A 12,001-nucleotide genomic window follows, 5' to 3' on the forward strand; every position below is an offset into this window, starting at 1 on the left:
GAGTGCCGGGACTAGGTGCAGGGAGGTAGGTAGTGCTCATGTCCGGTCTCCCCCTGGGGAGAAAGTACAGACTCAGCAGGCAGACGACCCTTCCTAGATACGTGGTTACCTGCAGATTACTTAACCTGGTGCCTGTGTCCTCATCTGTCAGGAGGACCAAGGCGTCTCCTAGGGACGTTTAAGTGATGTAAGAGACGACACATAGTCTGGCCCCTAAATGCTCCGTATCTACAAGCATTATTTATCTTGTCTCTCATTTATAGAGAAGGAAACTGACGCATTAAAACAAACCAGCTTTGTTCAACCACCTAATTCTTTACTGGCAGGGCCCAGGCCAGCCTCTGGTCTGAGATTCTTTATGCAAACACAGCATGGAGGGGCTGTGCAGGAGGGATATTAGAGGGCTCTTGGGGAGGAATGTGGGGAGTCAGCCAGGGCAGCTGCTCTTTCCCTGTGACTTTTCACTGGAGCTCTGCAGATCACACTTCAGTGCGCAGCCTGCGCGCCCGCCGCGGAGCCTGTCACTGGGCCTTCCCATCCATTTTCTGAATGCTTTGTGTTTATAGGAGGCTACTGCCTCTGGACCAAGGGAGAAGGAGAAGCTTGACAGCTGTTCCCATGCCACGTGGTGGCCTCCTCCCAGGCTGTGTCTGTATCGGTGAGTAGGTAGGGTTCTGCTTCCTGGGGTCTTCTCACTGGCAATGCTTTCTTCTGTCACTCACTGCATAGATGCACTCCCCTAAATCCTAGCATTCCAGGCCAACCAGCTCAAAAGGCAGGGGAGGAAGGAGAAGTGCATGACTCAGCCAAGCAAAGTGTAGGGTGAGTGAGGACCAGGCACAAAGAGATTGTAGGCAGAGGAAGGACTCGGATCTCCACCTCCTGATGCTGCACCCAGGGCAGTTTCCAACACCTTGTTCTGTTGCCTGATGGATGATCCACACTGCTTTTCATCTTCTTCTGCAAAGATGCAACTGCAGACATGAAAAATGATGATGTGAGTGCAGCACGTGGAGAAGGTAGGAGAGAAACCCTCCTAAAGCCTGCAGTGCACAGTGAGGCGAAGCCCTGCGGTTCCTCCCACCTCCCCCTCTGTTAGCTCTGTCATTCTGCACTGGTGACACCTTGGCCTGAGTTGTATCATCTCTGCCCATAGTGTGATGACAGGAGAAGCCATTCATCCTTCTCTCCACCTAGCATGGGGGTCAGGACAGGATAACTAAGAAGGATTACGAAGCCAGCCCGCCACAGCCTCCCAGCAAGAGGAACAATGCAAAGCCTCACAGGGCAATACTTTTATCTCAAAGTCTCCCTCTTCTACCCTTTCCCAAATGACAAGTCGCTTACTCATTTGAGTTTCCAGGGGTTCCTCATAAGTCAAGCAGGAATAAAAGTAACTATTCTGCTTGAAGCTATCAGACTAAGGCAAAACTGTGCATACCAGCCAAGGCCAAGGGCTGGGGGCCCAATGACCAAGGTGACCCACAACTCGAGGAACCTGAGGAGTAAGATCCTGGGAGCCAGCCTGTGGTTTCCACACCCAGCTCTGCACTCACCTGTTCAGGGTCCCAATTTCATATGAAAACGGAGATTACTGAGTACCTACTTCATAGGGTGGTTGTGAAAACTCCCTAGGTCAAGAGTTTAAAAATGATTAGCTACAATGACCACCACTCTTGTTATTATCTTTATTTTATTCTCAATAGTGAAGAACTCTTAGGGATCATTCTTCCATCTAAGATGAGAGTCAGGAAATCCGCTCATCTTGAATGCTGTGTGTCTTGGTTATCTTCTGTCTTGTGAAATCTTCATACCTCTGGTAAATGTAAACACAAGGATACACCCTTTGAGCCCTCAAAAGATTTTCCTGGTCCCAGACGTCAGCACGTACTGCATTCAAGTACATCACAGTTGGCCATTGGTGGTCCTGGGTTCAGTGCCCAACCTTTATTACCCAGCTCTGGTTTCTGTGAGCCAGCAGATCCCAGGTCTTGAGACCCTACAGCCAAATGAACCAGTTTGTGCTCCTCTCTAGCAATCTTTGTAGTCTTCACAAAGAAAAAAAAAAACCCTATAAAAATCCTCCAAACCTCTGTGTCTTTATCTCTAAAATGGGGACAACAACATAAAAACTGCATCCCAGAACTGCTTTTGTCCTAGTTTAAATGCAAGGTAAGTGAGGCCCCCAGAATGTTAGGATGTTGCCCAGTGCTGGCAGAAGATTAGCTGAATAGTAAGGCACAAACTGGAAGGAAAATGGCCATATGTGTGTCTGCCGTGTATGAGACATTGCACTGTGTGCAGCTGTACACTTCGTTTACCCTCAGAAAGGCCTCTGGTGGCTATTAATTTGGCTCCAGTTCTGTCTGATTCAGGAAATTAAGGTTCCTGGGGATAAGTGACTGGCCTTTGTTTCAGAACAAGGAGGCACAGAGTAGGACTCTGAGCCCAAAGCTGTTTCCATAAATGCTGCTGCCTCTTTAAAAGACAAAAAAAAAAACAAACAGAAAAATCACAAGACAAGGATTTTCAACAGCATTTGCGTTGAACTTGAATTTGATTTAGCAGCATTTATTCATCTCCCTGTTATTCATCCAGATTTTGTTCCTTCCTTCTCCCTCCCTCCCACCCTCCCGGACCCTTAAGCAAAAAAGCTTTTCTCTTTACCATTCACTCGGCACTGCAAAGCGGGAAGGATGTGGCTCTGAGTGAAACATTGTGCTGGCAAAATGACACTCCATTTTCCAGGAGCCCTAACAAAGCCTTTTGATTTGAATGTCAATGCTGGGAGTATGATTAAATGTGAGATTCACTCTTACATTCCCCAGCTGCTAAGGAAGTTGTGCAGTTCCATTAGTTTGACATGTGGCCGAGAATGTACCCCCTGCAAGTTTCTATGGCGATGCGGCTCATGGAACGGTGCTGGTGCTGGTGCTGGGCCTGGAGCCCAGTGGGTTTCCAGGTATTGAGGCTGGAAAGGCTGCAGGTTCAGAAGACGAAGCAATGTTCAGGACTTGTCAGTCCTTTAACGGGGCCCTGTTTCTATCATCTCTCTCCTGCTTGGTTTCTCCACGCTGACGCATAATACATCCTTCCTTCTTAGAGGAAGGATCAGCCTTTGGCCATGACTCAGTTGGTCCTGTCTTCTCTATTTCAAATCATTTGCTGTTCTGCGACATGAATTTAGGATCTGTAAAGACCCTCCAGGGAGAAAAGTCATTGTTTAATAATTCATCTACAGTGGTTTCTGGTCCCCATCCCTCCCTTTGGGACCTCTTGCTCTTACCAGTCGGGATGTCCCCATGTCCTCTTCTCAGCTCCATTAGGTCACCTGGAGCCTTGGCTCTGACCAGAACCATGAATGAAGCCAGGGAGCAAGAAATCGGAACATCTGCTTACAAAAAATGGGCTTATTTGTTTTCTTCAGAGTTGTGTTCACAGTATCATCATTTGTTTTCTTTTCTCCTTCTCTGTGGTCTGTCCAAGATAGTAGAGACCATGGCTATGTGTTTATTGATGTACTCCCCACCCCATGTGAGAGCTCAGTACTAGTAGAAATGAGTGACTACCTCAGGATATGAGCCCTGATTCCTGGCTGGACTTTGGAAAGGCCACTTCATTTTTGCTAGAAGCAATTCTTTCATCATAAACTGGAAGTGACCCCCCTTCTCGTGTTGCAATAGGAAAGAATCGGTAATGGCCATGTAGAAGGTCTGTAAAATGGTAATATGCCACTGAAATCAATGGCTTTGTGGTCGAGATGGATGGGGCTGTTGGGATGTGTGTGTTTGTGGAGTAATTGCACAACCAAACAGAGAGAGGCTCCTCTCTCCCACAAAGACTCACTTGAAGATGTGCCTAGCAAGAGACTATCAATATCCTCATTAAAATGGACCCAGAGAGTCGAAGTAGTAAGATGGGCCCTTAATCTCTTCTGCAGGAGCATCGTGAAAACTCATTAAGGTTGGTAGGCTGATTTGATAACCCTGAATAATAAGTGTGACAAGAGTATAAACTTATGTTATTAAAACATGAATTGGCTTATTTTCTGGATGACTTAAGAAGCCAGTGGGGTGAAGGCAATTTCAGGGGATGTTTTGCAGAGCCTGGTGAAGAATAAAAGCTGAATTTGTCTGTTGTCCATCTGCTTTTCTTCACAGAACAGTACTATGCCATCAGCGCAGGAAGGAAAACAGAAACCAAGAAAAATAGTCAGGAAAAATGGGTTCTTCTTGGAGAACTATTAACCAATTAACTTCCGGAAGTCACGGGCCTCCCTGAGGTTCCCATTTCCTCTGTGGACACATGAAAACATTGAAAAACCTATGCCACTAAACCAGATTTACAAGCAATCAATTTGAATGACTTGGGAAAAATGAAGGTATTTTGTTGATCTGATGAGATAGGTAGATGTTGAGCTTAAAATTAAACAAGCTTGCCTTAGGACCATACTTCAGAAAGCTTTTAATAAATTCCTGTCAATCTTTGAGGAAAGGGAAAATGGAATGTAGATATATTGTGTTTTTAAAAAATTATTTTACTATAGATTTTTGTTTCATTGCAGGTAACAAGTCAGTAAGTAATACTCTGATTACTTGGGGAAATACTAGACACCCTCAAATGATAGGTTAGGTGACCCTCCATCTTCAACAATCACTCGGGGCAACATCCTAAAACACTACTTTAATTTTAGTGGGACAACACTTTTACATTTATTAGATCAAGTATTTTTTGTATTAAATTCTTTTATTGGTACATGGTAGGTATACAACACATTTACATTTCTCATTGGGAATTGTACCTTTCCATGATGCATCTTGGTTCTTATTTTTTCCCCATTCCTCACCCACCCTTCCCTATTTACAAAGACTTTATTTCCATTTTTTCCATTTCTCATCATTTTTCCTTTCCCTTCTTTCCTTTCCCCTGCCCCTCCCACTACCCCTACCCCTTTGGACCTTTTCTTCCTATTTTACATTATCGATTATTCATTCTAATCATTGGTACATTTTAGGTATACAGTATAATGACATTCATCATTGGAAATTTGCACCTTTTTTACATAGTCTCTCTTGGTTCTTATTTTTCACCCTTGCCCAGCCCTCCCTTCAACCCCTCCATTCCTCCCTATTTACAAAGATTTTCTTCCTATTTTTCCATTTCATTCGAGAGATGCAAATGAAAACAATGCTGAGATTCCACTTTACTCCAGAAAGAATGGCTGCTCTCATGAAATCAACCAAAAACAAATGCTGGCAGGGCTGTGGGGAAAGAGGATTCCTGCTCCACTGCTGGTGGGAGTGTAGACTGGTGCAAGCACTGTGGAAATCAGTATGGAGATACCTCAAAGAACTAGGACTGGAAGTCCCATTTGACCCCGCTATTCCACCGCTGGGGATCTTCCCCAAAGAATTAAAAGAATCATACCACAGCGATATATGTGCGCCCATGTTCATAGCAGGACAGTTTGTGATAGCTAAAACTTGGAAGCACCCCAAATGCTCATCAACTGGAGACTGGATAAAGAAAATGTGGGGTTTTTTTTTTATAAAATGGAGTGCTACTCAGCCATAAAAAATGAGAAATTAGAGACATTTATAGCTAAGTGGATGCACATTGAGGCGATACTCTTAAGTGAAGTAAATAGGACACACATGTGTAAATACCGAATAGTTTCTCTGGTGTGAGAAACTGAAAGTGTAAATAAGGACTAAATGTATAATAGGTAATGTGAAATAGGAAGAAAAGGGACAAAGGGGAAGGAAGTGGGAGGGCTAGGGGAAAGGATAGAAGGGAATGGGATTAATATGAGATGAGGTATTACTTTAAAACAAGCAAGCAAGCAAAGAAAACAAACAAATCCAGCATGTAAGGCCTCGAATTCTGTCTTTTAGATATCTCCTTTTATGGGAGACCATATAGCAAGATTGAGGTGTAATTTGCCTCCTCGGTGAGCACTAAGAAGAAAGAGGGCGTGTAAGCATGCTGACACACTTCAAGGAAAAGCAAAAACACCTGAGGTCCTGTTGTTTGCCTGGACAAGGTCCATGGAGGATGGGAGTCAGGTGAGTCCTGTGGAGCTCTAATTGTTCCCGAGTTTGAGTGAATCAAGCCAAGGTGTGCCAGTCTCTCAGGGCTATGTTGAAGGGAGACAGGAGTGGGCTGGAACCCCACATTTTGACCTGATTCTGTGTTTCTGGTTCTCATGTCGTCACCCCCTGGTCAGGTTCAAGCTCTTAGACTGGTCTCTAGAAGTGGCACCCTGAACAGGGACCTGGTCAAGGAAGTCTGCCCCAGGGGAAAAATACAGTGAATCAGCGACAAGGACTTCTGCAGTGGAGAGAAGCCGCTGGCAAAAGAAAGGTGAGTATGTGCAGTACAGTCAGCCGGGGTAATGGGGCAGAGTTCATCGATTGAAACACAGCATTATATCCCTTTGCTGGAAATTCTGTTGTGCCAGTCTGACACTCAAGTTAGTACCCAGTTGATTTCTCAGATGTTGCAAGACGTTATCACACATAATCCTTCAGATGGGTACATTTGATATAGAGAGTTGGAGTCGAGGGCCGACTCCGCCACCTAACTCACAATTGCAAGGACCCGAGTTTGATCCCTAGTGCCAACAGCAAACAAAGAAACAATTGGGCTTGAATAAGAGAGGATTTTCAGTGTGCTTGTGCCCAGGGCTCTGCTATATCCCCTAAAATTTTCTTTGCCCTTGAACTCGGGAACATCCTACACCTAGTGTACCCTTGAGAGAAAATGAAGATGAGGGTGAAAAAGAGCCTAAGTCCCCTTCTCTTCCTTCTCCTCTTCCTCCATCTGCGGTTGGGACAAAAGTAGTGTCTCCTCATCAAAGACTGGCTAGACAGGCTGCGCTTAATGGAGAGCCCTTCGGGACGTGTGCATTTCCAGTTACCGTTCATCCTGCGCCTAACAATCCACAACAAAATGTTCATGACCACAAGCCCTTGGAGTATAAGTTGCTCACAGAATTAAAATCCAGTGTCATGAACAATGGGGTTCAAGGACCTTTCATGTTAGGCTTACTGGAGTCTGTACTAGGAGCTGTGTGCTTGCTTCCTCTAGACATTAAGCATGTAGCTAAGTCCTGCCTCTCTGCAGGGCGGTGCTTAACTTTTCATGTTAACTTTCATGAGTTAGCAGTTGAGCAAGCGCGACGGTTGCCAGGGCACCTGGAAATGGCAGAAGAAGTGCCCCTGGGGACAGGCCTGTCCTCAGATCTAATGGACAGCTAACACTTCCAGACCAGGCCTTGTCACGAAAGGAGCCTGGGTCACCATTCCTGAGGACGGTATTCCCACCCAGTCCTTCTTACGTACTCTACAAGGCCCCCTGCGAGCCCAAGGCCCAGATTTTAGCCAGGTTGGAGGAAGCCCTCCGATGACAGCTTTTGAATATCACAGTTGTTTAAAATCAACTTGCCTAGAGCCCATCTCACGCCAGCCCCTTCTCCACAAAGCCTGCTCAGGACCCTCCAGCCCTCCGTCAGGGAGTGAGCAGGGTAGCAGCCGCCGGCCTTGCCCATCAGGAATGGGCTGATCATCTGTACGAGCAGCCAGACCGTCCTTCCCTCTCCAATCCTCTTTAGCGCTCTTTGTCACTCTGCACCAACCACTCATCTCCCTCTTGTGCAAGATGAACGTTGGCAGGCCGGTCTGGTTTGGAACCCATTGGATCCTGCAGGTGAATAGTTACACCTGGGAAAGAGATGGGCCCTTGGGACTCGGGGAGCTAAAACAACTCGCTCAAAGTCACACAGGGAGCTTTCCAACAAATAAACCAGGAGAGAGAACCAGGTTTAAAGCCTCCCTTGGAGTACAGTGGACACTGGATTTACAAACTCAATTCGTTCCCAAGGGCTGCTTGTAACTCAAGTTGGGCACTTGCCTTCAGTCTCTCTCCTGTGTCATTTTCAGCCACACTGTCTTCCAGGCAGATCTCAGTGTCCTCAGAGAGACACTGGCCCAGAAATTCTCAGCCCCACATGGGGAAGGATGTTGTAATGTTCCTTCCAGAACTCTGTACTTGAGGCCATCTGGAATCACAAGCATCTGGCGTTCAGGTTGTAACTCCAGACTTTGTTCCTAAGTTACAACTAAAATTCTGGTCATAACTCAAGTTGTTCGTATGCCAGGCCGGTCGTAACTCGAGGGTCCACTGTATATCTTTGCTGCTTTAATTTCAAGTTTTCTCATTGTTCAACTGTTGTTTTTATTTAGTTTTTTGTTCAACTGTTATTTTAAAAATCTTGCCTTGCGTACATTATAGTACTAATATACTATATGTATGAAATACTGTAAGTATTTTATCCTATAAGTATGAAATTCAGGGCAGAAATGGATAGCATTGGAGAAATGTAAAATTTGTACACATCAAAGTCTTATTACTGTACTAGGTTGTGGAATTCAAGCATCAGTTGGAATAATCTCTGTGATGATAACTTTGGATAATCTTGGGAAAGAAGATGTCCATGTGCTGGATAAGAACTGTTACAAAATTCATGAAACGAAGGCAACATGAGCCATTTGAAGCGCATTTCTAATTTCCCAGATGGGTCAGTTCACACCTCAAGGCCCATTTTAGAGCTTTAACGCTGTTGAAAGCATTCAGTTCTTCTCCCTCATTTGATGGGTGTGGAAACTGAGGCCTACGAGAACCTCAGTCAGGGTCACAACTAGAAGGCAATTCACGATTTGGTTTCTCCTTTCTCCTCTCCTCCCAACTCCTAACCTAGGATATTTTGCAGAATCCTCTCCTATCTATAGAATCCGAGAATTTACAGAGTTGAAGCTAAAGTTCCCCGTGGATAAGAGGCTGCCAGCTGCCGGGTGCCGGCTGCCTACGAGGTGTAGAGCTTATGGGCGCTTGCTGTGGGGAGAGGGAGAGCCCTCGCAGGGCTGGCAGACACAGGCCTAGGCTCTGCAACTTCTCCAGGCAAAGAAGTCTATGTGTGCTCTCAGGAACCCACAAACTGGGGGCCGGATTGAAAAGAAAGAACGCAGTTGAGAGCCCTTGCTATGAGCTTCTCCTCTGCCTGGGTTGTGCTACCTACGTCCCCAAGTGCTCAAGCCACAGCCATCTTTCCAGCTGTGGACCAAACACTGCCTGAAGGTTCTACTTTTTACTTCCAGTATTTACACTTTCTTCATCTTTTGTGAGTTTCTAAACTGAACCATGAAAACCGCTCACTCGTGTCCTAGCCCTCTCCTTCAGCCAAAGGTGTTCAGTGTGCAAACTCCAGGTGATCCTAGTGCATTCTCCTTTAGTAAGGGGGCAGGTGCACAACCAAAAGGCCAGAAGGGCTAGACAGTGAATGTCTGAGAGTGTGTGTCTTGTTTGCAGGGGAAGCCACACCCGGCTCCACTGATTGCTGTTGCTCCCCTACGAATACAGACCCCTAGTATTATCAGATGCTCATATTTCTTAAACCCATCCCCAAATCTAGACTTCTTTTGGTGAAAGCATCTGACTTGAAGATATTGGCAATGAACTCTAAATTTTCATAAATGCTTTATGGGCCAAGTGTCTATAAGATACTTATACACAGGATAAAACCTACCCACAGATTTCTAGCTCGTGATTTTTTTTTTTTGAGTCGGTCTTGCTTTGTAGTTCAGGCTGGCCCTGAACTCACTATGTAGCCCAGGTTGGCCTTGAACTCATGGCGATCCTCCTGCCTCTGTCTCCAGAGTGCTGGGATTCCAGGCATGTGCCACCATGCCTGGCTCACCTTGTAATTTATGAGTAGAAGTATATAAGTGGGCATATACTTTATATGTGCTTTGAAGATTGACTGTTTTCTCCAAGCCCATGCTGTTGGTAGCGATCTTTCTATGTCAGTATCTATAGATCATTTCATAAATTTCAATGGTCATACAATATTTTCTTATGTGGATGCATTGTAGTTTAGTTTCTATTCATCTTGTCAATCTGCATATAAGGGTTGATACTTTCCCAACATCATAAGAGGCTTCCACAAATCTCTTCTTACAAGTACCTTCTGAAGTGGGCCTGTGAGGTGCTATAGGATGGATTGTTCTCCCTCTCTACTCTCATACTTGCCATCCTGTCTCATTTGCCCCAGTGGATATAGAAGTCAGGAACCACCTTTCACTTCCTCATGCACTCTTCTCTATTTTAAATCACATATGCAACCCTGGAACGAATGGCTGAATTAACAGATTGAAAAAGAATCAGAGAAAGAAAACTTACTTTTGATTTTCTGGGTGATTTTTAGATAAGTCGCTTTCCTTGTCTGAGGTTCTGTTTTGCCATCTGTAAAATGGGTCTTCATTTATTCAACACGTTTGAAATCCTCATGGAGTCTTTTCTCTGTGTGAACATCTTGTGAAGTAGAGGATATAGCCGTGAGCCAGAGACTGTACTCTAGCGGATCTGTTCCGCGTTCTCATTCAGATGTAACATTTTTGGGTGCTGTGACTCCCTGCCACGTCTCACAGCCTGAAGCCCTAACTAGATTGGGAAGTGGAAGTATGTCCCACTCTCTCAGGAGCAAAGCTGAGAGCCCTCCGCTAAACATACATCCCGTGGGGATTCGTAAATGGGATGTACTGAGGACTGCTGACGGCAAAGTACTCATAAGCAAGTTTCACTGCGGAAACATGGTATGCTTTGGATAGTTTCCTCTGTCCCATGAAAACTCATTATGGACTCTTTTCAAAGCGCGTCGCCCCACGAGTTGAGGTGACGGAAATTGAAGGCCGTCTTCTCTTTTATTTCTGTCAGATGGGGAAGGTAGAGGCTGTCCCAGCTCTGGCCATCTTATTCCCTGAGGTCAGAAAGGAGTAAAAATAGGAAAAGTGAAAGCACGTAGGACTTCATACATCAGGGAATAAGGCAATAAACACATTAGCTGTCAAGAAAGGGCACAGGGGAGTCACAGTCTTGTAGTGGAAATAAAATCATAGGAAAAGGAAGACAGTGCAGTATGGCAGTTTAAACCGCTGGCCCTGGAGCCATATAGCCACAAGATTTATTTCTGCTGGAAAAATTCACAGTTATTAATTGTGCAAACTTTAACCGTGAACTGTCCCACTTTCTTTATTTCTAAAATAACGACAGTGTCACCTAATTAATAGAATGATTGGGTACACTGAAAGACTCTGTGTGTATTGGTCTGTTCCTACCTACTAGATAATCGTCAACAAATTTATTATTATTACAGAAGATGCAAATGATCTGTCTAGTGTATTTCTAATATAGATTAGTTTTATGACCTTTGGCCTTCTGTTTTATTATTTCTAAAAGGGAGACAAAACTTGGCATAGCTACCTTTTAGAGCTCTAGTGAGACTTGAAAAAAAGGCAATAAAAGATTATGGACCTGTCTTACAGCCTCAAATATGAGTTACATATTAATCTAATGACTCAACTTATACATAAAAGAAAGTTAGGAATTAAGATTCTTTTCCCAACAGTTATGGTTGATATCATCCCACAGTTTTATCAGGGAGAGGAAATATAGCAACTGGGAACAAAGAGAATGGCACAATTGAGATTCGCTTTCTGGCCCAGTTCCTTAAATATTTGCCCATCTTCCAGGTGGCATTTAGATGCTGGAAATACAGTAGTGAGCCGCAGGACCTGAGATCGGGCCTACACAGAGCTGTGAGTTGAATGGCAGGTGTAGCTACTGATTAAGTTATCATACATCTATAGTTAGGGACAGAAATAAGTGCTATGCCAGACACATAAGCAATGGAAGAGACATCTGATTTTGAATGAGGGCTCTGGGTGTATGGAGGGTGGCGGTGTTACAATGGGGTAAAGCTTACATATATGTAGGTGCTAACCTATAACTCATACAACTACTACCTCCTCCCTTTAGTACTCAAGGAAGTTCCAATAAACTTCCAAAACAATATATGGAAAACAGGTCTGATTGGGCATTTAGATATCATGTTATTCATTGAGCCTTTATTATGTGTCAAGAAGTATTCTAATTTATAAGTATTAAT

The 12,001-nt window shown here is 44.5% G+C and overlaps 1 long non-coding RNA gene across 2 annotated transcripts in view; it reads left to right on the plus strand.

Annotated features, from left to right (window-relative positions):
* The first annotated feature begins 3,742 nt into the window (after window positions 1-3,742).
* The window catches only part of LOC110345031 (uncharacterized), a 92,154-nt gene continuing 83,895 nt past the window's right edge, over window positions 3,743-12,001 (plus strand). The window contains exons 1-3 of one of the 2 annotated variants that reach the window (XR_002388070.2): window positions 3,743-4,381; window positions 5,895-6,065; window positions 6,227-6,363. This is a non-coding gene — a long non-coding RNA (uncharacterized LOC110345031). Of the gene's footprint in view, window positions 4,382-5,894; window positions 6,066-6,087; window positions 6,364-12,001 lie in introns of those variants that run through there. The other variant, XR_015444693.1, reaches the window with a different exon arrangement.

Source organism: Heterocephalus glaber, unplaced genomic scaffold (assembly GCF_053883595.1).
Source record: "Heterocephalus glaber isolate CG9 unplaced genomic scaffold, H.glaber_assembly_v1.0 deba00001606, whole genome shotgun sequence".
Taxonomy (NCBI): Eukaryota; Metazoa; Chordata; class Mammalia; order Rodentia; family Bathyergidae; genus Heterocephalus; species Heterocephalus glaber.